The sequence below is a fragment of the Pristiophorus japonicus genome, chromosome 19 (assembly GCF_044704955.1).
Source record: "Pristiophorus japonicus isolate sPriJap1 chromosome 19, sPriJap1.hap1, whole genome shotgun sequence".
Taxonomy (NCBI): Eukaryota; Metazoa; Chordata; class Chondrichthyes; family Pristiophoridae; genus Pristiophorus; species Pristiophorus japonicus.
This window is the reverse complement of record NC_091995.1, coordinates 27,425,784-27,446,600: the sequence shown is the minus strand read 5'-3', so window position 1 is coordinate 27,446,600 and position 20,817 is coordinate 27,425,784. Positions and strand designations below refer to the sequence as shown.

Genomic DNA, 20,817 nt, shown 5'->3' with positions numbered 1-20,817 from the left:
CTGGTCCCTGTGTGTGTGGGGGGAGGGGGGGTCTGGTCCCTGTGTGTGTGGGGGGAGGGGGGGTCTGGTCCCTGTGTGTGTGGGGGGAGGGGGGGTCTGGTCCCTGTGTGTGTGTGGGGGGAGGGGGGGTCTGGTCCCTGTGTGTGTGGGGGGAGGGGGGGTCTGGTCCCTGTGTGTGTGGGGGGAGGGGGGGTCTGGTCCCTGTGTGTGTGTGGGGGGAGGGGGGGTCTGGTCCCTGTGTGTGTGGGGGGAGGGGGGGTCTGGTCCCTGTGTGTGTGGGGGGAGGGGGGGTCTGGTCCCTGTGTGTGTGGGGGGAGGGGGGGTCTGGTCCCTGTGTGTGTGGGGGGAGGGGGGGGTCTGGTCCCTGTGTGTGTGGGGGGAGGGGGGGGTCTGGTCCCTGTGTGTGTGGGGGGAGGGGGGGTCTGGTCCCTGTGTGTGTGGGGGGAGGGGGGGTCTGGTCCCTGTGTGTGTGGGGGGAGGGGGGGTCTGGTCCCTGTGTGTGTGGGGGGAGGGGGGGTCTGGTCCCTGTGTGTGTGGGGGGAGGGGGGGTCTGGTCCCTGTGTGTGTGGGGGGGGGGGGTCTGGTCCCTGTGTGTGTGGGGGGGGGGGGGTCTGGTCCCTGTGTGTGTGGGGGGGGGGGGTCTGGTCCCTGTGTGTGGGGGGGTGTGGGGGTGGGGGGTCTGGTCGCTGTGTGTTTGTGTGGGGGGGTCTGGGGGTGGGGGGTCTGGTCGCTGTGTGTTTGTGTGGGGGGGTCTGGTCGCTGTGTGTTTGTGTGGGGGGGTCTGGTCCCTGTGTGTGTGTGGGGGGGTCTGGTCCCTGTGTGTGTGTGGGGGGGTCTGGTCCCTGTGTGTGTGTGGGGGGGTCTGGTCCCTGTGTGTGTGTGGGGGGGTCTGGTCCCTGTGTGTGTGGGGGGAGGGGGTCTGGTCCCTGTGTGTGTGGGGGTAGGGGTCTGGTCCGGTCCCTGTGTGTGTGGAGGGGAGGGAGGGTCTGGTCCCTGTGTGTGTGGGGGGAGGGGGGGGGGGCTCTGGTCCCTGTGTGTGTGGGGGGGGGAGGGGGGTGTCTGGTCCCTGTGTGTGTGGGGGGTCTGGTCTCTGTGTGTGTGGGGGGGGGGGGGGGGTCTGGTCTGTGTGTGTGTGTTTGGTGGGGGGGGGGGGTCTGGTCCCTGTGTGGGAGGGGGGGGCGTCTGGTCCCTGTGTGTGTGGGGGGAGGGGGGGGGGTCTGGTCCCTGTATGTGTGGGGGGAGGGGGGGTGGTCTGGTCCCTGTGTGTGTGGGGGAGTGGGGGTCTGGTCCCTGTGTGTGTGGGGGGTCTGGTCCCTGTGTGTGTGGGGGGAGTGAGGGGTCTGGTCCCTGTGTGTGTGGGGGGGGGGGGTCTGGTCCCTGTGTGTGTGGGGAGGGGTCTGGTCCGTGTGTGTGTGGGGAGGCGTTTGGTCCCTGTGTGTGGGTGGGTGGTGGGGTGGGTCTGGGACCTGTGTGGGGTGTGGGGGGGGGGATCTGGTTCCTGTGTGGGGGGTGGGGTCTGGTTGTGTGGGAGGTGGGGTCTGGTGGGGTGGGGTCTGGTTCCTGTGTGGGGTGGGGGGGGGTGTCTGGTTCCTGTGTGGGGTTTGGGTGGGGGGTTCTGGTTCCTGTGTTGTGGTGGGGGGGGGGGGTCTGGTTCCTGTGGGGTTTGGGTGGGGGGGTCTGGTTCCTGTGTTGGGTGTGGGAGGGGAGGGGGTCTGGTTCCTGTGTGGGGAGTGGGGGTTCTGGTTCCTGTGTGGGTTGGGTCTGGTTCCTGTGTGGGGTGTGGGAGGGGGGGGTCTGCTTCCTGTGTGGGGCTGGGGTGAGGGCGGGGCCGGTTCCTGTATGTTGGGACGGGGGTGGTCTGGTTCCTGAGTGTGTGTGTGTGTGGGGGGGGGGCTGGTTCCTGTATGTATGTGTGGGGGGGGGGGGGGGGGTGGGGGCAGGTTCGTGTGTGTGGTGGGGGGGGTTCTGTTTCCTGTGGGGTAGGTGGGCTGGGCTGATTACTGTGTGTGTGAGGGGGGGTCTGTTTCCTGCGTGTGGGGGTGGTTGGTTCGTGTGTGTGGGGGTGGGGGGAAGGGGGCTGCTTTCTGTGTGTGTGTGTGTGGGGGAGGGGGCTGGTTCCTGTGTGTGTGTGGGGTGGGGAGGGGGGCCGGTTCCTGTGTGTGTGGGGGGGCCGGGCTGGTTTGTGTGTATGTGGGGGGGGGGGGTCTGGTCCCTGTGTGTGTGTGAAGGAGTGGGGGGCGCTGTCCTGTGTGTGTGTGTGGGTGGTGGCGCTGGTTCCCGTGTGTGGGTGGGGGGGGCGCGGCTGGTTCCCGTGTGTGGGTGGGGGGGGGGGGGGTGCGACTCGTTCCCGTGTGTGGGTGGGCTGCCCCCACCACCCCCCCCCACACACACAGGAACCAGCGCCCCCCCCACCCCCCAAACACATACAGAAAGCAGCCCACACACACAGAAACCAGCCCCCCTCCCCCACACGCACACATACACAGACGACCACCCCACCCACACACCCACAGGAACCAGCCCCCCCCCCCCCCCTTCCCACACACACACACACACACACACACACACACGGGAGGTCAGGCCCTGGTTTGCTCACATCCCCTCGGAGAAGCAGCGCCTGGTGCTGACAGTCAGGCTTGGCAATGGGTGGGGGGGGATCCCCTGCATTATCGATCTGGTGCCATTTGCAATGTTACTGTATTTCTGTTCTTGGTTCAGTGTCAGCATCTGTTGTGCAACAAACTCCGAGAAAGTGGAAGCCGCCCGTGACCTGAGCTTAGGACTTTGGCAGCTGGAGGCACGGCCATCAATGATGGAGCGATTAAAATTGGGAATGCACAAGAGGTCAGAATTGGAGGTTGTAAGACTGGAGGAGAATACAGAGACAGGCCATGGAGGTCACTGAAAACAAGTAGTATTTTAAAATTGAGACATTGACAAACCAGGAGCCAATGTAGTTGGGATACAGGCAGCAATGTTTTGGACGAGCCTAAGTTTATGGAGGCTGGAAGATGGGAGGCCAGACAGGAGTCTATTGGAAGAGTTGAGTCTGGCAGTAACAAAGGCATAGCTAAGGGTTTCACGAGACGATGAGCAGAGGTAGGGGTGAAGTTGAGCGATGTTACAAGTGTGGAAGCAGGTGGTCTTGATGATGGTGTGGGTATGCAGTCAGAAGCTCATCTCGGTCATATACGATACCAAGGTTGTGAATGTTCTGGTTAAACAATAAAAAAAGAGATAGTTACATTTATACAGTGCCTTTCATGACCATCGGACATTTTATCGTCAGTGAAGTACTTTTGGAGTGCAGTCACTGTTGTAATGTGGGAAATGTGTTAGCCAATTTGCACACAGCAAGCTCCCACAAACAGCAGTGTGATAATGACCAGATAAACTGTTTTTATTATGTTGATTTGAGGGATAAATATTGGCCAGGACACGGGCTAGCTTCCCTGCTCCTCTTCAAAAGAGTACCATGGGATCTTTTACGTCCACCTGAGGGGGCAGATGGGGGCCCCGGCTTAACGTCTCATCTGAAAGACAGCACTTCGTACAGTGCACCTCTCCCTCAGCACTGCACTGGAGTGGCAGCCTAGACTTATGTGCTCAAGTCTCTGGAGTGTGATTTGAACTCTCAACCTTCTGACTCTGAGGCGAGTGCACGCCCCATTGAGCCACAGCTGGAACTGTGGTTAAGCGTCAGACAGTTGCCAGGGAGAGGGCTTGGGTCGGTGACTAAGGAACGGAGTTTGTGGCGGGAACTGAAGACAGTGGCTTTGGTTTTCCTAATATTTAGTTGGAGGAAATATCTGCTCGTCCAACACGGGATGTCAGACAAGCAGTATGACAAATTGGAGATAGTGGAGGGTTGAACAAGGTGGTGAGATAAAGCTGGATGTCATCAGCGTACTTTTGGAACCTGACGTGTTTTCGGATGGCCTCGCCGAGGGTTAGCATGTAGATGAGAAATAGGAGGGGCCAAGGATAGATCCTTGGATGACTCCCGAGGTAAACGGTGGAAGAGTGGGAAGAGAAGCAAAAGCAGGTGATTCTCTGGCTACCACTGGATAGCTAAAAATGGAACCAGGTGGGTGCAGTCCAACCCAGCTGGAGGATGGTGGAGAGGCATTGGAGGAGGGTGATGTGATTGACCATGTCAAAGGTTGCAGACAGGTTGAAAAGGACGCGAGGGATAATTTACCATGGTCACAATCGCATAGGGTGATCTTTTTGTCGTTGATGAGAGCCGTTTAAGAACTATAGAAAGTGCAGAAACCTGATTTTGGAATGATTCAAACATGGAGCTGTTTGATGGGAAAGATGGGCATGGATTTTGGAGGCGTCAGCACATTCAAGGACTTTACAGGGAAGGAAGGTTCGAGATGGGGTGGTACTTTACAAGGACAGAGTGGTCAAGGGTAGTTTTATTTTAGGAGAGCAATGGTGATGGCTGAATTGAAGGAGGGGCAGTACCTGAGGAGAGGGAACCCTTAACAATATCAGCTAACATGGGGGCCATGCAGTGAAGTTTGGTGGTCAGCAATTTGGTGGTAATACAGTCAAGGGAGCAGGAGGTACTCTTGGGGACAAGATGAACTTGTAGAGAGCACGAGGGAGATGGGAGAGAAAGAGGAGAGTTCAGGGCTAGGACGGGGGAACCTTGGAATCTTGATCCAGTGGGCAAGAGGTAGGGAGGGAAGTGTCAGAGGCAGCTTAATGGATGGTCTCAATTCAAGTTGTTACATAAGAACATAAGAATTAAGAGCCAGAGTAGCCATTCGGCCCCTCGAGCCTGCACCGCCATTCAATAAGATCATGGCTGATCTACCCCAACTCCACTTTCCTGCACTGTCCCCATATCCCTTGATTCCCTTAATATTCAAAAATCTATCAATCTCTGTCTTGAATATAAACACACAGCCCTCTGGGGTAGAGAATTCCAAAGATTCACCACCCTCTGAGTAAAGAAGTTTCTCCTATATAATCCAAAAACACGGAGTAAGTTTCCACATGCACGCTGACGACATCAAGCTGTACCTCTCCACCACTTCTCTCGACCCCTCCATGATCTCTAAATTGTCAGACTGCTTGTCTGACATCCAGTACTGGATGAACAGAAATTTTCTCCAATTAAATATTGGAAGACCGAAGCCATTGTCTTTGGTCCCCGCCAGAAACTGCATTCCCTCTCCCTAGCATCAATCTGAGGCTGAACAAGACTGTTCGCAACCTGGGTGTCATATTTGACCCGCAGCATAACTAAATCTGCCTATTTCCACCTTCATAACATTGTCCGCCCCTGCCTCAGCTCATCTGCTGCTGAAACCCTCATCCATGTCTTTGTTACCTCTAGACTTTACTATTCCAACACACTCCTTGCTGGCCTCCCATATTCTACACTACGTAAACTTGAGGTGATCCAAAACTTGATAGCGCATGGCCTACTCGCACCAAGCCCCGCTCACCCATCACTCCTGTACTTAGAAACATAGAAAATAGGTGCAGGAGTAGGCCATTCGGCCCTTCGAGCCTGCACCACCATTCAATATGATCATGACTGATCATGCAACTTCAGTACCCCATTCCTGCTTTCTCTCCATACCCCTTGATCCCTTCAACTCTCTTTTGAATATATCTAACGAACTAGCCTCAACAACTTTCTGTGGCAGAGAATTCCACAGGTTCACAATTCTGAGTGAAGAAGTTTTTCCTCAACTCAGTCCTAAATGGCCTACCCCTTATCCTTAGACTGTGACCCTGGGTTCTGCGCTTCCCCAACATCGGGAACATTCTTCCTGCATCTAATCTGTCCAATTCCATCAGAATTTTATATGTTTCTATGAGATCCCCTCTCATTCTTCTAAATTTCAGTGAATATAAGCCTAGTCGATCCAGTCTTTCCTGAACCAGTCTGGTGAACCTTCGCTGCATGTCCTTCCTCAGATTAGGAGACCAAAACTGTACACAATATTCAAGGTGTGGCCTCACCAAGGCCCTGTACAACTGCAGTAAGACCTCCCTGCTCCTATACTCAATTCCTCTCGCCATGAAGGCCAACATGACATTTGCCGCCTTCACCACCTGCTGTACCTGCATGCCAACTTTCAATGACTGATGTACCATGACACCCAGGTCTCGTTGCACCTCCCCTTTTCCTAATCTGTCACCATTCAGATAATATTCTGCCTTCCTGTTTTTGCCACCAGAGATAACCTCACATTTATCTAGATTATACTGCATCAGCCATGCATTTGCCCACTCACCTAACCTGTCCAAGTCACCCTGCAGCCTCTTAGAATCCTCCTCACAGCTCTCACTGCCACCCAGCTTAGTGTCATCTGCAGACTTGGAGATATTACATTCAATTCCTTCGTCTAAATCATTAATGTATATTGTAAATAGCTGGAGTCCCAGCATTGAACCTTGCGGTACCCCAATAGTCACTGCCTGCCATTCTGAAAAGCATCCGTTTATTCCTATTCTTTGCTTTCTGTCTGCCAACCAGTTCTCTATCCACATCTGTACATTACCCCCAATACTATGTGCTTTAATTTTGCACACTAATCTTTTGTGTGGGACCTTGTCAAAAGCCTTTTGAAAGTCCAAATACACCACATCCACTGGTTCTCCCTTGTCCACTCTACTAGTTATATCCTCAAAAAATACTAGATTTGTCAAGCATGACTTCCTTTTCATAAATCCATGCTGACTTGGACCGATCCTGTCACTGCTTTCCAAATGCGCTATTTTTACATCTTTAATAATTGAGTTCAACATTTTCCCCACTACAGATGTCAGGCTAACCGGTCTATAATTCCCGGTTTTTTTCTCTCCCTTTTTTAAAAAGTGGGGTTACATTAGCTACCAATCCATATAGTGCATTTAGCTTTGTGTCTCTGTCCCTTCTTGGCCCACTCTGCTTATTTTAACCAAAACTCTGCTCTAGAGTCTTGACATTTCTCTTGCTGCTTTTAAATTTACTCTTACTCTTTCCTGAATCCTTTCCCCCCACCCCCCCCCCCCTTCATTAGTTTAAAGCCCTGCCTACTGTCCTAGTTATTCGATTTGCCAGGACACTGGTTCCAACCCAGATTCAAGTGGAGCCCGTCCCAACGGAACAGCTCCCTCTTTCCCCAGTACTTGTGCCAGTGCCCCATGAAGCAAAACCCCTGCCTCCCACACCATTCTTTGAGCCACACATTTAACTTTGTAATCTGCTTGCCCCTATACCAATTGGCGCATGGTTCAGGTAACAATCCAGAGATTATTACCTTTTTGAGGTTTTGCTTTTTAATTTGGACCCTAGCTCCTCAAACTCTTTCAGTAGCACTTTATTCCTAGTGGGGATTCCTAGCAGAGAAGTGGCGAGAGATCGAGGCAGAAATGCGGAGGATGTTCGGGGCGGAGGAGCGATGAGGGATCGAGGCTGAGATTCGGCGAGTGATTGGCGGAGGTGCAGCAAATGTTTGGTGCGGAGGAGCGGTGAAAGATCGTGCCGGAGGAGCGGCAAGGGTTTGTGGCGGAGGTGCGTCAAATGGGGTACGGGGCCCAGAAGAGCCGAGGGCCAAGGGGCAGCACGAGCCAGCCCACACTGTGATGTCTGTGCAGCAGAGCAGGTCTCCAGTCGTCCTGGTTAACCCTTGCCACTGGATAAAGGCCTAGCTCTGTCAAGCCCGCGTTTTAAAAAAAAAATGCCACGCACAAGCATCTTCCACCCCTGGAGTTCAGGACTGGAATATTGGGTCCTTCATTGAAACATCTGCGAACTCATTCGCTTTGGTGTAGAAGCAAGTCATCTGGACCGCCTATGATGATTCCTAGTGGGATTAGGCTGGATAGCCTCTTGTTCGCTGGCATGGACACGATGGGCCGAAATGGCCGCCTTCTGTGCTGTAAACCTCTATGATTCTACCTTTGTCGTTGGTTCTTACATGAACCACAACAATTGGATCCTCCCCTTGCCACTCCAAAGTTCTTCTCCAGCTGCCAGGAGATATCCTTAACCCTGGCACCAGGCAGGCAAAACAACCTTCAGAACGCCCTGTGGCGGCTGCAAAGAACTGTATATACCCCCCCCTGACTATACTGTCGCTTACCACAACTGCATTCCCTTTCACTCCCCGCCCCCCCACTTGAATGGCCTTCTGCACGATGGTGCCATGGTCAGCCTGCTCATCCATCATGCTGGCTTTTCCCTCACCGACACAAGCAGCAAAAACCTTCTACCTGTTGGGTAAGGGAAAAGGCCGAAGCTCCTCCAGCAATGGACCTGAGGTCCCCGTACCTGCCTGAGTTGCAGTCACACGCTCCTCTCTCTGACCACTAACCAGACCCCTATCATTACCAAACTTAAAGGGTGCGACTGCCTCCTGAATGTATGTGTCCAGGTAACTCTGATGCATCGCAATGTCTGCAGCTCGTAATCCAGCTCAACAACTCTGAGCCGAAGTTCCTCGAGTTGCAGACGCTTACTGCAGATGTGGTTGCACGGGTTCGCAATGCTCTCCGCCATCTCCCTCATGCCGCAGTTATGACACACAACCTGCCCTGCCATCTCTAACCTTGTTTTATTTATTAATTATTTAAAGCTTTTATTCAATCGATATTTTAGTTTTTGTTTAATTATTTTATCTGTTCTAAGTTATTAATTTAAAAAGTTAATTTAATACTAGCAATTTATAGTTTCTGAGCTTTTAATTTAAACCTTTTCTGAACATAGAAAGCAATTAAAAGCTGTAATACACACCAACCAATCATCTACCTGCTCTCCTGTGACGTCACTTTGATTTTTTTTTCGCCGTGCTCGTTTTAAACTGCCTGCCGTGGCTCCGGCTCCCGCTTTTTTTAAATTGCCTGATTCATGAGCACCTTGCACTTGTTGGAGGTGAAGCTGGAGGAGGCAGGGGACAGGGGTTTAAGATGATTTGTAGTGGAGAAGAAAAGCCAGGAGATATCTTTGCATTCCAGGATGATCCTGGGATAGCGAGCAGTTTTGGCAGAGGAGAAAAGTATCTGACAGATCTGGCAACGTATGGCACTAAAGTATGCCGGAGAAGCACTACTAGCACGAGTGCATGACCTCGCCTCTCTTATCTGGAAGGAGGAGAGCATGCCTGGAGATCTGAGATGCCGTAATCGTGACCATCTTCAAAAAAGGGAACAAGTCCAACTGCGGTAACTGCAGTAGAATCTCCCTGCTGTCGGCCACTAGGAAAATCATCGCAAGAATCCTCCTTAATCGTCTTCTGAAGAGCTCCTCCCAGAGTCGCAATGTGGATTCAGTCCACTAAGGAGATCTTCACCGCGCGACAACTACAAGAGAAATGCAGGGAACAGCATCAACCCTTGTACATGGCCTTCTTTGACCACACAAAGGCCTTTGACACTCAACCGTGAGGGAGTATGGAATGTCCTCCTCAGTTTCAGCTGCCCCAAAAAGTTTTTCACCATCCTCTGTCTGCTCCACTATGACATGCAAGCTGTGATCCTGGCCAACAGATCCACCACAGAACCAATCCACGTCCGGACTGGGATCAAGCAGGGCTGCATCATTGCACCAATGCTCTTCTCGATCTTCCTTGCTGCAATGCTTCATCTCACTCTCAACAAGCTCCCCGCTGGAGTGAAAGTAAACTATAGAATCCGTGGGAACCTGTTCAACCATTGCTGCCTCCAGGCCAGATCCAAGGTCGTCCCATCCTCTGTCATCGAACTACTGTATGCGGACGACGCTTGCGTCTGCACACGCTCAGGCTGAACTCCAAGCCATTGTCAATACATTCACCGAGGCATACAAAAGCATGGGCCTTACACTAAACATCAGTAAGACAATAGTCCTCCACCAACCTGACCCCGCCACACAACACTGCCCACCCCCCTAGTCATTAAAATCCACGGCGCGGCCTTGGACAACGTGGACCATTTTCCATACCTCGGGAGCCTACTATCACCAAGGGCAGACATCGATGACGAGGTCCAACATTGCCTCCAGCCTTTGGTCACCTGAGGAAGAGAATGTTTGAAGACCAGGACCTACAATCAGGCACTATGCTTGTGGTCTACAGGGCAGTAGTGATAACCGCCCTCCTATATGGCTGAGGCGTGGACTATATACCGCAGACATCTCAAAGCGCTGCCTCCGCAAGATCCTGCAAATCCACTGGGAGGATAGACGCACCAATTTCTGTGTTCTTGCTCAGGCCAACATCCCCTGCATCGAAGCACCGACCACAATCAATCAGCTCCATTGGGCAGGCCACATCGTCCACATGCCCGACACGAGACTTCATAAGCAAGCGCTCTCGTCAGGGCTCCGACACGGCGAGCAAGCCCCAGGTGGACAGAGGAAACATTTCAAGGATACCCTCAAAGCCTCCTTGATAAAGTGCAACATCCCCACCGGCACCAGGGAATCCCTGGCCCTAGACAGCCCAAAGTGGAGGAAGAGCATCCGGGAGGGCACTGAGCACCCTGAGTCTCGTCGCCGAGAGCATGCAGGCAACAAGCCCTGACAGCGGGAGGAGCGGCAAACCAGACTCCCCACCCACCCTTTCCTTCAACTCTTTCAGCACCACCTGTGACCGAGACTGTAACTCCCATATTTGACTGTACAGTCACCTGAGAACTCATTTTTAGAGTGGCAGCAAGTCTGCCTCGATTTTGAGGACTGCCTATGATGATGATGAGTAGAGAACCAGGATTTTAAATGAGGTGAGAGGGCTGGAATAAGGTGAGATGCTGAAAGGAGAGAAAGTGCCAGAGGAGTAAGGAGACAGGCCAAGGTGTGATTTGGTGATAAGAGCCACACTGCCACCACAGTGGTTTTGGCAGAGCAAGTGTTATGGCAACAAGAGCAGGTCAGAGGCTGAGTATTCTCCGGCGAGTGTCTCACCTCCTGACTCCCCAAAGCTTTTCCACCATCTACAAGGCACAAGTCAGGCGTGTGATGGAATATTCTCCACTTCCTTGGATGAGTGCAGCTCCAAGAACACTCAAGGAGCTGGAAACCATCCTGGACATAGCAGCCCGCTTGATTGGCACCCCATCCACCACCTTAAACATTCACTTCCTCCACCACCGGCGCACCGTGGCTGCAGTGTGTACAATCTACAAGATGCACTGCAGCAACTCGCCAAGGTTTCTTCGGCAGCACCTCCCAAACCCGCGACCTCTACCACCTAGAAAGACGAGGGCAGCAGGCGCATGGGAACACCATCATCTCCACGGTCCCCTTCAAGTCATATATCACTGTTGCTTCATCGTCGCTGGGTCACAATCCTGGAATTCCCTCCCTAACAGCACTGTGGGAGTACCATCACCACACGAACTGCAGCAGTTCAAGGTGGCTCACCAGCATCTTCTCGAGGGTAATTAGAGATGGGCAATAAATGCTGGCCTTGCCAGCGACACCCACATCCTGTGAACAAATTTTTTTTTTTAAAGTGTCATCAGGTGGGGACTTAACTTAGGGGGAATGGGTCATCACCCCTCAGCCAGATTTCCGTCAAGACCATGATGTCACTGCAATCATCCACAACAAACGCATGGATGGAAAGGGACTTGTTCACAATATAGACATTCTGGTGGGAGATGCGGAAAGGACACAAAATAGCTGGCAGAGTTCACAGGGTGAGCATTGGAAGGGGTGAGTGGAGGATGCTGGAAAGATTAGCCACCAGTGGGTACGCTGAGCCGGTAGATCGGTGAGAGAGTAAGATTGGGCATTTGGGGTTACTGATTGTAAGGAGATTGCGATGAGTCCCTCAATGGGACCTTCAGAGGATGCCAAGAGAGGCACGGAGGGAAGCTGGGGGCTTATCTCGGAGGGAATCGAGCATGGGATGGCGGCAGGAGAGTAGGAGGGTTGGGGTAGGGATTTGGGAGGGCCGAGTATCCAAGAGAGGATAATTGAAAGGAGGCATGATGGCAGGAGAGAGCGGTTGAAGAGGGGTGAAGGAAAAAGGGGAAATGGAAGTGATGGACCTGGAGCAGCAGCTAAAACATGCACACAAATGGATGCAGGGAAACTCAAGTTACATAGGCCTGGTGACATGACATAAGATTGGGATAGACATGCGCTCATAATAAATAGAGAAACAATAGGAGGGAGTCCACTGTTAGTCAGAAGTCCCATGGTGGGATAAAGTTGCCATAGATGGGGCGGAGTCGACATCAACGAACTGATGTTCAGGTTCGGAACAAGTGTGGAGGGCAAGGGAGCCCAGAAGCTATTTGAAGGGTAGAGTTTTGGAGGATGCACTGCTGGACGTATTTCCGTGGGAATGAAGATCCAGAAGATGTACAGAATCGATCTTGGAGCAGAAAAACGATGGCGAAGTTGAAGGTCACTATAAATGTCGTGGAGAAATAGACTGCGGCTCAGGAGAATTAAATTCTGGCCAGGTAACAGACTAGCTGAAGCTGAAAAACTAGTAGGCCAGTCACAAGCTCAGCAGTTAACAGCAGTGGTGGCGGATGGGCTGTCGGCTAGACAAAATTACCTTAAAACTTAAGCAACTAAATAGCAGATCAGGCACACAACAACTATGTCTTAAAGTGTGGTCCAGTGGAAAACCACAATCCTGACATCCAGGAAATTGGAAGCCAAATTTGAGCAAAGATCCAGTGCTCATTGAGGACGACAAAGAACTTGGGATATACGGCACTGAGGCAGGCTATTCGGCCCAACCAGTCCATGCCGGTGTTTATGCTTCACTCGACTCTTCCCCCATCTTTCCTCATCTAAATCTATCCGCATAACCCTCTCTTCCATTCGCCCTTAAATGCATCTATACCATTCATTTCAACCACTCCGTGGTAGCCAGTTCCACATTCTCACCACCCTTTGGGTAAAGAAGTTTCTTCTGAATTCCCTATTGGATTTCTTGGTTACTATCTTATATCGATGGCTTCCAGTTCTGCTCTTCCCCACAGTGGAAACATTCTCTCTCTCTCCACTCTATCAAAGCCTGCTTTTATTTTAAAAACCTCTTGGGTCACCCCTTCAGCCTTTTTTCAAAAGAAACGAGATCCAGCCTGTTCATCCTTACCTGATGTGTATAACCTCACATTAATGGTATCATCCTTGCAAATCTTCTCTGCACCCTCTCGAGTGCCTCTATCTCCTTTTTACAATATGGCGACCAGAACCGTACGCAGTACTCGTAAATGTGGTCTAACCAAGGATCGTTACAGGTTTAGCATAACTTCCTTACTTTTCAATTCTATACTTATAGAAATAAACCGTAATGCTTGGTTTGCCTTTTTTATGGCTTTGCTAACCTCTATGGAAACGTTTGATTTGTGTATTTGTACTCCGAGATCCCTTTGTTCCTCTGCCGCACCTAGACTCGCACCCTCCAACTAATAAGTGAACTCCCTATTCTTCCTACCAAAATGTAATAGAATCATATAAATTCACAACACGGAAGGAGGCCATTTCGGCCCATCGTGTCTGTGCCTGCTGACAAAGAGCTATCCAGCCTCAGCCTTTTGGTCCGTAGCCTTGTAGTTTACAGCACTTCAACTGCATTTCCAGGTACTTTGTAAATGTTATGAGAGTTTCTACCTCTACCACACTTTCAGGCAGTGAGTTCCAGACCCCCACCATCCTCCCAGGTGAAAATATTTTCCTTCAAATCCCCTCTAAACCTCCTATCAGTAACTTTAACTCTGTGCCCCCTGGTTGTTGACCCCTCTGCTAATGGAAATAGGTCCTTCCAATCCAACCTATCTAGGCCCCTCATAATTTTATACATCTCTGTCCCAAAGAAAACAAACCCCTATCCAATCTTTCCTCATAGCTATAATTCTCCAGTCCAGGCAACCTCCTCGTAAATCTCTGTGTTCTCTCTAACACAATCACATCTTTCCTGTAACGTGGTGACCAGAACAACACGCAGTACTCTAACTGTAGCCTAACTAGTGTTTTATACAGTTCAATCATAACCTCCCTGCTTTTGTATTCTATGCCTGGGCTAATAAAGGTAAGTACAAGTTGAACCTCCTTTATCTGGCACCACCCATCGTCCGGCACCTTTCCAGGCTGCCGGGTGGCGCATGCACAGAACACCGACATGAACAAATTGAAGTCCTTTCTCGCTGCCAACTCCTGCAATCGCTAGCCTGACCCCACAATCCACCGCCCACACCCCCCCCCACCCCAACGGTCACTGCCACACTCCCAGCCCCAAACAAGCCAGCCTCGATATCCCCTTGCTCAGTACCTATACCATCCAATTTAATGTGACCACCCCTCATCTGGCAAAATCCCTTATCCGGGTGCCGGATAAGAGAGGTTCAACCTGTATTCAATATGCCTTAACCACCTTATCTAACTGCTGTTACCGTCAAAAGATCTGTGGACATGCACCCAAGGTCCCATTGTTCCTGTGCACTTCAGTGTCCTGCCATTTATTGTGTATTTGCTTGCCTTGTTAGCTCTCCCCAAATACATTACCTCACATTTCTCTGGATTGAATTCCATTTGCCACTTTTCTGCCCACTTGGCCAGTTCATTGATATCTTCCTGCAGTCTACAGCTTTCTTCTTCATTATCAACCAGGCGGCCAATTTTTGTATCATCAGCAAACTTTTCAAGTCTAGATCATTGATGTGTACCATAAAAAGCAAAGGACCTAGTACTAGAGATTAGTGTGCAAAAGATTAGTGTCCTAGAGATTAGTGTGCAAAATTAAAGCACATGGTATTGTATTGACGTGGATAGAGTAACTGGTTGGCAGACAGGAAGCAAAGAATAGGAATAAACTGATCCTTTTCAGAATGGCAGGCAGTGACTAGTGGGGTACCACAAGGTTCAGTGCTGGGACCCCAGCTATTTACAATATACATTCATGATTTAGACGAAGGAATTGAATGTAATATCTCCAAGTTTGCAGATGACACTAAGCTGGGTGGCAGTGTGAGCTGTGAGGAGATGCTAAGAGGCTGCAGGGTGACTTGGACAGGTTAGGTGGGTGGGCAAATACATGGCAGATGCAGTATAATGTAGATAAATGTGAGGTTATCTACTTTGGTGGCAAAAACAGGAAGGCAGAATATCTGAATGGTGACAGATTAGGCAAAGGTGAGGTGCAAAGAGACCTGGGTGTCATGCTACATCAGTCATTGAAAGTTGGCATGCAGGTGGTGAAGGCGGCAAATGGCATGTTGGCCTTCATAGCGAGAGAATTGAGTATGGGAGCAGGGCGGTCTTATTGCAGTTGTACAGGGCCTTGGTGAGGCCACACCTGGAATATTGTGTACAGTTTTGGTCTCCTAATCTGAGGAAGGACATTCATGCTATTGAGGGAGTACAGCGAAGGTTCACCAGACTGATTCCCGGGTTGGCAGGACTCGCCTATGAAAGACTGGATCGACTCGGCTTATATTCACTGGAATTTAGAAGAATGAGAGGGGATCTCATAGAAACATATAAAATTCTGACGGAATTGGACAGGTTAGATGCAGGAAGAATGTTCCCGATGTTGGGGAAGTCCAGAACCAGGGGTCACAGTCTAAGGATAAGGGGTAAGCCATTTAGGACTGAGATGAGGAGAAACTTCTTAATTCAGAGAATTGTGAACCTGTGAAATTCTCTACCACAGAAAGTTGTTGAAGCCAGTTCATTAGATATAGTCAAAAGGGAGTTAGATATGGCCCTTATGGCTAAAGGGATCAAGGGGTATGGAGAGAAAGCAGGAATGGGGTACTGAAGTTACATGATCAGCCATGATCATATTGAATGGTGGTGCAGGCTTGAAGGGCTGAATGGCCTACTTCACCTATTTTCTATATTTCTACAGAGCCCTGCGGAACCTCACTGGAAACAGCCTTCCAGTCACAAAAACACCCATCGACTATTACTCTTTGTTTCCCGCCTCCAGAGCCAATTTTAGATCCAACTTGCCACTTTGCCTTAGATCTTAAGGGTTTACTTTCGCGATCAGACTGCCATGTGGGACCTTATCAAAAGTCTTGCTAAAATCCATATACACTACATCAAATGCACTACCCTCATCAACTCTCCTCGATACCCCCTCTCAAAAATTTAATCAAGTTCGTCAGACATGACGTTCCCTTAACAAATCCATGCTGACTGTTCTTGATTAATCCCTGTCTTTCGAAATGAAGATTTATCCTGACCATAATTTTTCCAATAATTTTCCCACCACTGAGGTTAGGATGACTGGCCTGTAATTACTTGGTCTATCCCTTTCTCCCTTTTAAACAACGGTACAATGTTAGCTGTCCTCCAGTCCAATGGCACCACACTTGTAGCCAGAGGATTGGAAAATGATGATCAGAGCATCTGCTATTTTCACTCTTGCTTCCCTTAACAGCTTGAGATATATTTCATCCACTTTCAAATTTACTAAACCCCGTCTTCTGCCTCCACACAGAGGTTACCTATATGGTCTCTAATAGGTCCTACTCTTTCTTTAGTTATCCTCGTGCTCTTAATGTATTTATAAAACATCTTTGGGTTTTACTTTATTTTACTTTTTTTCATGCTCTCTCTTTGCTTTCCTAATTTCCTTTTTTTAATTTCACCCCTGCACTTTCTATACTAGGATTTCTGCAGTGTTCAGTCCTCTGTATCTGTCGTTGGCCTCTCTTTTTTTTTAATCCTGCCCTGTATGCCCCTTGACACCCAGGGATTCCCAGCCTTTTTCTTGAAGGAAATATACTTGCTCTGAACCCTCACAATTTCCTCCTTGAATGCCTCCCACTGCTCTGACAACGATTTACCTTCAAGTAGATGTTTCCAGTCCACTTTGGCTAAATTATATCTCAGCTTGGGATAATTGGCTTTTCCCTAATTGAGAATTTTTATTCTTGGACTATCTTTGTCCTTTTCCATAACTATCCTAAATCTAACTGAATTATGATCTCTAACGCCAAAATGCTCTCCCACTGACACCCCTTTACCTGTCCAGCTTCATTCCCTAAAACTAAGTCCAGAACAAACCCCCCCCTTGTTGGGCTTGCAAAGTACTGGTTGTAAGTTAGTTTAAACCCTCCCTAACAGCACTACCAACCACCTACCCACACCTTGTCAGAATATTGGTTCCAGCTCTGTTGAGGTGCAACCCATCTGGCTTATACAGGTCTCATCTCTCCCAGAAACGGTCCCAATGCCTCAGGAATCTAAAGCCCTCCCTCCTACATCATCCCTGCAGCCATGCATTCATCCGCTCTATCTTCCTATTTCTATACTCATTGACACATGGCACCGGGAGTAATTCAGAGATTATTACCTTTTTGAGGTCCTGCTTTTTAATCTCTCTCCTAGCTCCCTAAAAGCTACCTGCAGGACCTCATCCCTCTTTCTACCTATGTCATTGGTACCGATATGGACCATGACCTCTGGCTGATCTCGCTCCTCACTCAGAATGTCCTGCAAGCCGTTCAGTGACATTCTTGACCCTGGGACCAGGGAGACAACATAGCATACTGGAGTCATGTCTGCGGCAGCAGAAATGACAGTCTGTTCCCCTAACTAGCCAATCCCCTATCACTATTGCTTGACCACTCTTCCTCCTTCCCCACCCCCCTCCCCACCGTGCCGCCCCCCCCACCCCCCCAGGTGCAGCTGAGCCAGAGCTGCTATAGCTGGCGAAACTTCCGGCACATGTGGTCGTCCAGGCCACGAGAATCGACCAGAACTTCACACATGTCGCAGGATGTGTATTCCATGGGACTGAGCTGCCCAGACATGCCTCTGTTTATTAAATTATTAACTAAAGTTTTTAGTATAGTTCCCTGGTCCTAGTTTAAACCACTGACCTAGTTTAGAGTTTAAAAAAAAAACCTTCATACTGACCAACCGGTCACCTACCTGCTGTCCTGCACTGGCTCTCTCCTGAACTCTCGGGCACTGGCTCTCACCTGAACTCTCGGGCATTCTCCCTCCCCTGAACTCTCGGGCCCTCCCCCTCCCGGGCTCGCCCGCGCTCCCTCTCCCCCCCCCCACCCCTGGGCTCGCCCGAGCTCCCTCCCTCCGCCCCCGGGCTCGCCTGCGCTCCCTCCCTCCGCCCCCGGGCTCGCTTTCCCCCCCCCAGCCCCATCCCTCCGTGCGCGCTCTCTCTCTCCCTCCCCTTGGGGGGTGGGGAGGAGAGGGTTGGGGGAGATGTAGCGAGTCTGTGAATCTCTCTGTGTTTGATGGGCAGAGTGTCTGTGAATCTCTGGGTGTTTGATGGGCAGATTGAATCTCAGGACTGGATGTTGGCTTTCACTGTCTCAGTTTATGCATGAATAGCACTGGGTCGAGCAGCTAGGGAACCAATGCTGGTAGTCAGCTGATCACCAATAGAATTGACCAGTTCCAGGAGGGAAGCGAGAAATTATACAACTCTTCAACAGGTATATAGAGGGAGTTTATCTGTTGTGCTATTTGATTTCAAGTTTGTATTTGGAAAGCTTGACGGCATACCTACTGTATGCAAACTGTAAATGACTGGAGATAATGCTGCAAGAACTTGTGTGTGGCAATTGTAGGTCACAATAGCTGTATGAGGTGTGATGAGGTCGGTGAGGAGTCTGACCACTACTAATGAGGTTATGAAACAGGTCGGGTCGAATGTGTTTTCCCTCCCTGTGCCCAATGCTAGTCCAACTGCTGCAAATGGATTTGGAAGAAAATTCTGAACATGAGAAATGGGCGGGGATTGTCCGAGGCCTTGAATTCTCCCCCCCCCCCCCCCCCCACCACACCCCCTCAAGTCTAGTTAACTAGTAAATTTTTCCACCCATTGGATCGCTTATTCTTCCCCTACCCGTTATATTTGTGACAACCCATTCTCTGCCTATGGCCTACCCTTCCCATCGGTGCATGAGGGCTAAAGGAGGGTTGCAAAGGTGATGCAAAGCCAATGGTCGCTTGGAGGGGAAATTCTGTACTCTTTCCATTTCCTCCCACCCCCACTATCCAAATATTCATCTGTTCTCACCGCTCCTGCAGCTAGTTAAATTAGCAATTATTTGATACAACATTTGTCCTATCCTTGCTGGCAGCAAATGTATTGTATAAATATAAAACCTGGTTCACTGATGTCCTTTAGGGAAGGATATCTGCTGCCCTTGCTGTGTCTGGCCTACATGTGCTTCAGACACACAGCAGTGTGGTTGACTTAACTGCTGCCTGAAATGGCCTAGCAAGCCACTCAGTTGAATCAAAACCATTCCGAAGAACAATAATAAGAATAAAACAGGACGGACCACGTAGCATCGACCTAGGAAATAGATTCATACACAATGAAGGCATACCCAGCCCATTCGACCCTGCAAAGTCCTCCTCACTAATATCTGGGGGACTTGTGGCAAAATTGGGAGTGCTGTCCCACAGACTAGTGATAGTTGTACTCACAGAATCATAACTTTAAGACAACGTCCAAGATTCCTCCATCGCCATCTCTATGTCCAGTCCCACCGGCAGAATAGAGCCACCAGATGTGGTGGCACAGTGATATACAGTTGAGAGGGAGTGGCTGTGGGTACCCTCAGATTAACTCCAGACCCTGTGAAGTCTCATGGCATCAGGTCATCCATGGGCAAGGAAACCTCTTGCTGATTACCACTTCCTCCCCCTCCCTCAGCTGATGAATCAGCACTGCTCCATGTTGAACACTACTTAGAAGAAGCACTGAGGGTATCAAATGCACAGAATGTTTTTTGGGTGGGGGACTTCAACATCCATCAGCAAGAGTGACTCGGTAGCACCATACTGACCAAGTTGGCCGAGTCCTGAAGGACTTAGCTGCCAGACTGGGCCTGCAGCAGGTGGCGAGAGAACCTACTTGGCCTCGTCCTCACCAATCTACCTGTTGCAGTTGCATCTGTCCATGACAGCATTGTTAGCAGTGACCACCACAATCATTTTGGAGATGATGCCCGTCTTCACACTGAGGTTATGATCCATTGTGTTGTGCATGACCACCATGCCAAATGGGATAGATTCAGAACAGATCCAGCTGCTCAAAACTGGGCATCCATGAGATACAGTAGTCCCTCAGCAGCAGCAGAATTGTATTCCACCACAATCTGTAAGCTCATAGCCAGGCATAATCCTCACTCTACCACTACCATCAAGCCAGGGGGCCAAACCTGTTTTAATGAGGAGCGTAGAAGCACATGCCAAGAGCAGCAGTCGGTGTACCTAAAAATGAGGTGCAAACCTGGTGAAGCTGCAACACTGGACTACATGCATACTAAAGAGCATGCTATAGATAGAGCTGAGCGGTCCCACAATCAACAGATCAGAACAAAGCCCGGCAATCCTGACACATCCAGTTGTGAATGGTAGTGGACAAATAAAGAAAAAAAGAAAGACTTGCATTTATATAGCGCCTTACACAACCACCAAACATTCCAAAGCACTTTTCAGGCTATGAAGTGTAGTCACTGTTGTCATGTAGGAAATGTGGCAGTAAGTTTCTGCACAGCAAGCTCCCTCGATATGATAATAACCAGCTAATCTGTTTCTGTCCTGATAATTGAGGAGAGAGTGACTGCTCTTGATGTCAAGGGAACATTTGACCGAGTGTGACATCAAGAAGCCCGAGTAAATTTAAATCAGCGGGAATCGGCGGGGTGGGTGGGGAAACAACTCTCCTGGCTGGATTTGCACCTAGCACAAAGACTGATGGTTGCGGTTGTTGGAGGCCAATCATCCCAGCCCCAGGACATTGCTGCTCGAGTTCCTCAGTGCAGCTGCTTCATCAGTGTCCTTTCCTCCATCATGAGGTCAGAAATGGGGATGGTTGCTAATGATTGCACAGTGTTAAGTTCCATTCGCAACTCCTCAGATAATGAAGCAGT

The 20,817-nt window shown here is 50.2% G+C and overlaps 1 protein-coding gene across 3 annotated transcripts in view; it reads left to right on the top strand.

The window, feature by feature from the left end:
- The window catches only part of LOC139229810 (HEPACAM family member 2-like), a 73,306-nt gene that overhangs the window by 968 nt on the left and 51,521 nt on the right, over positions 1-20,817 (top strand). The gene's annotated exons all lie outside the window — the stretch shown is intronic.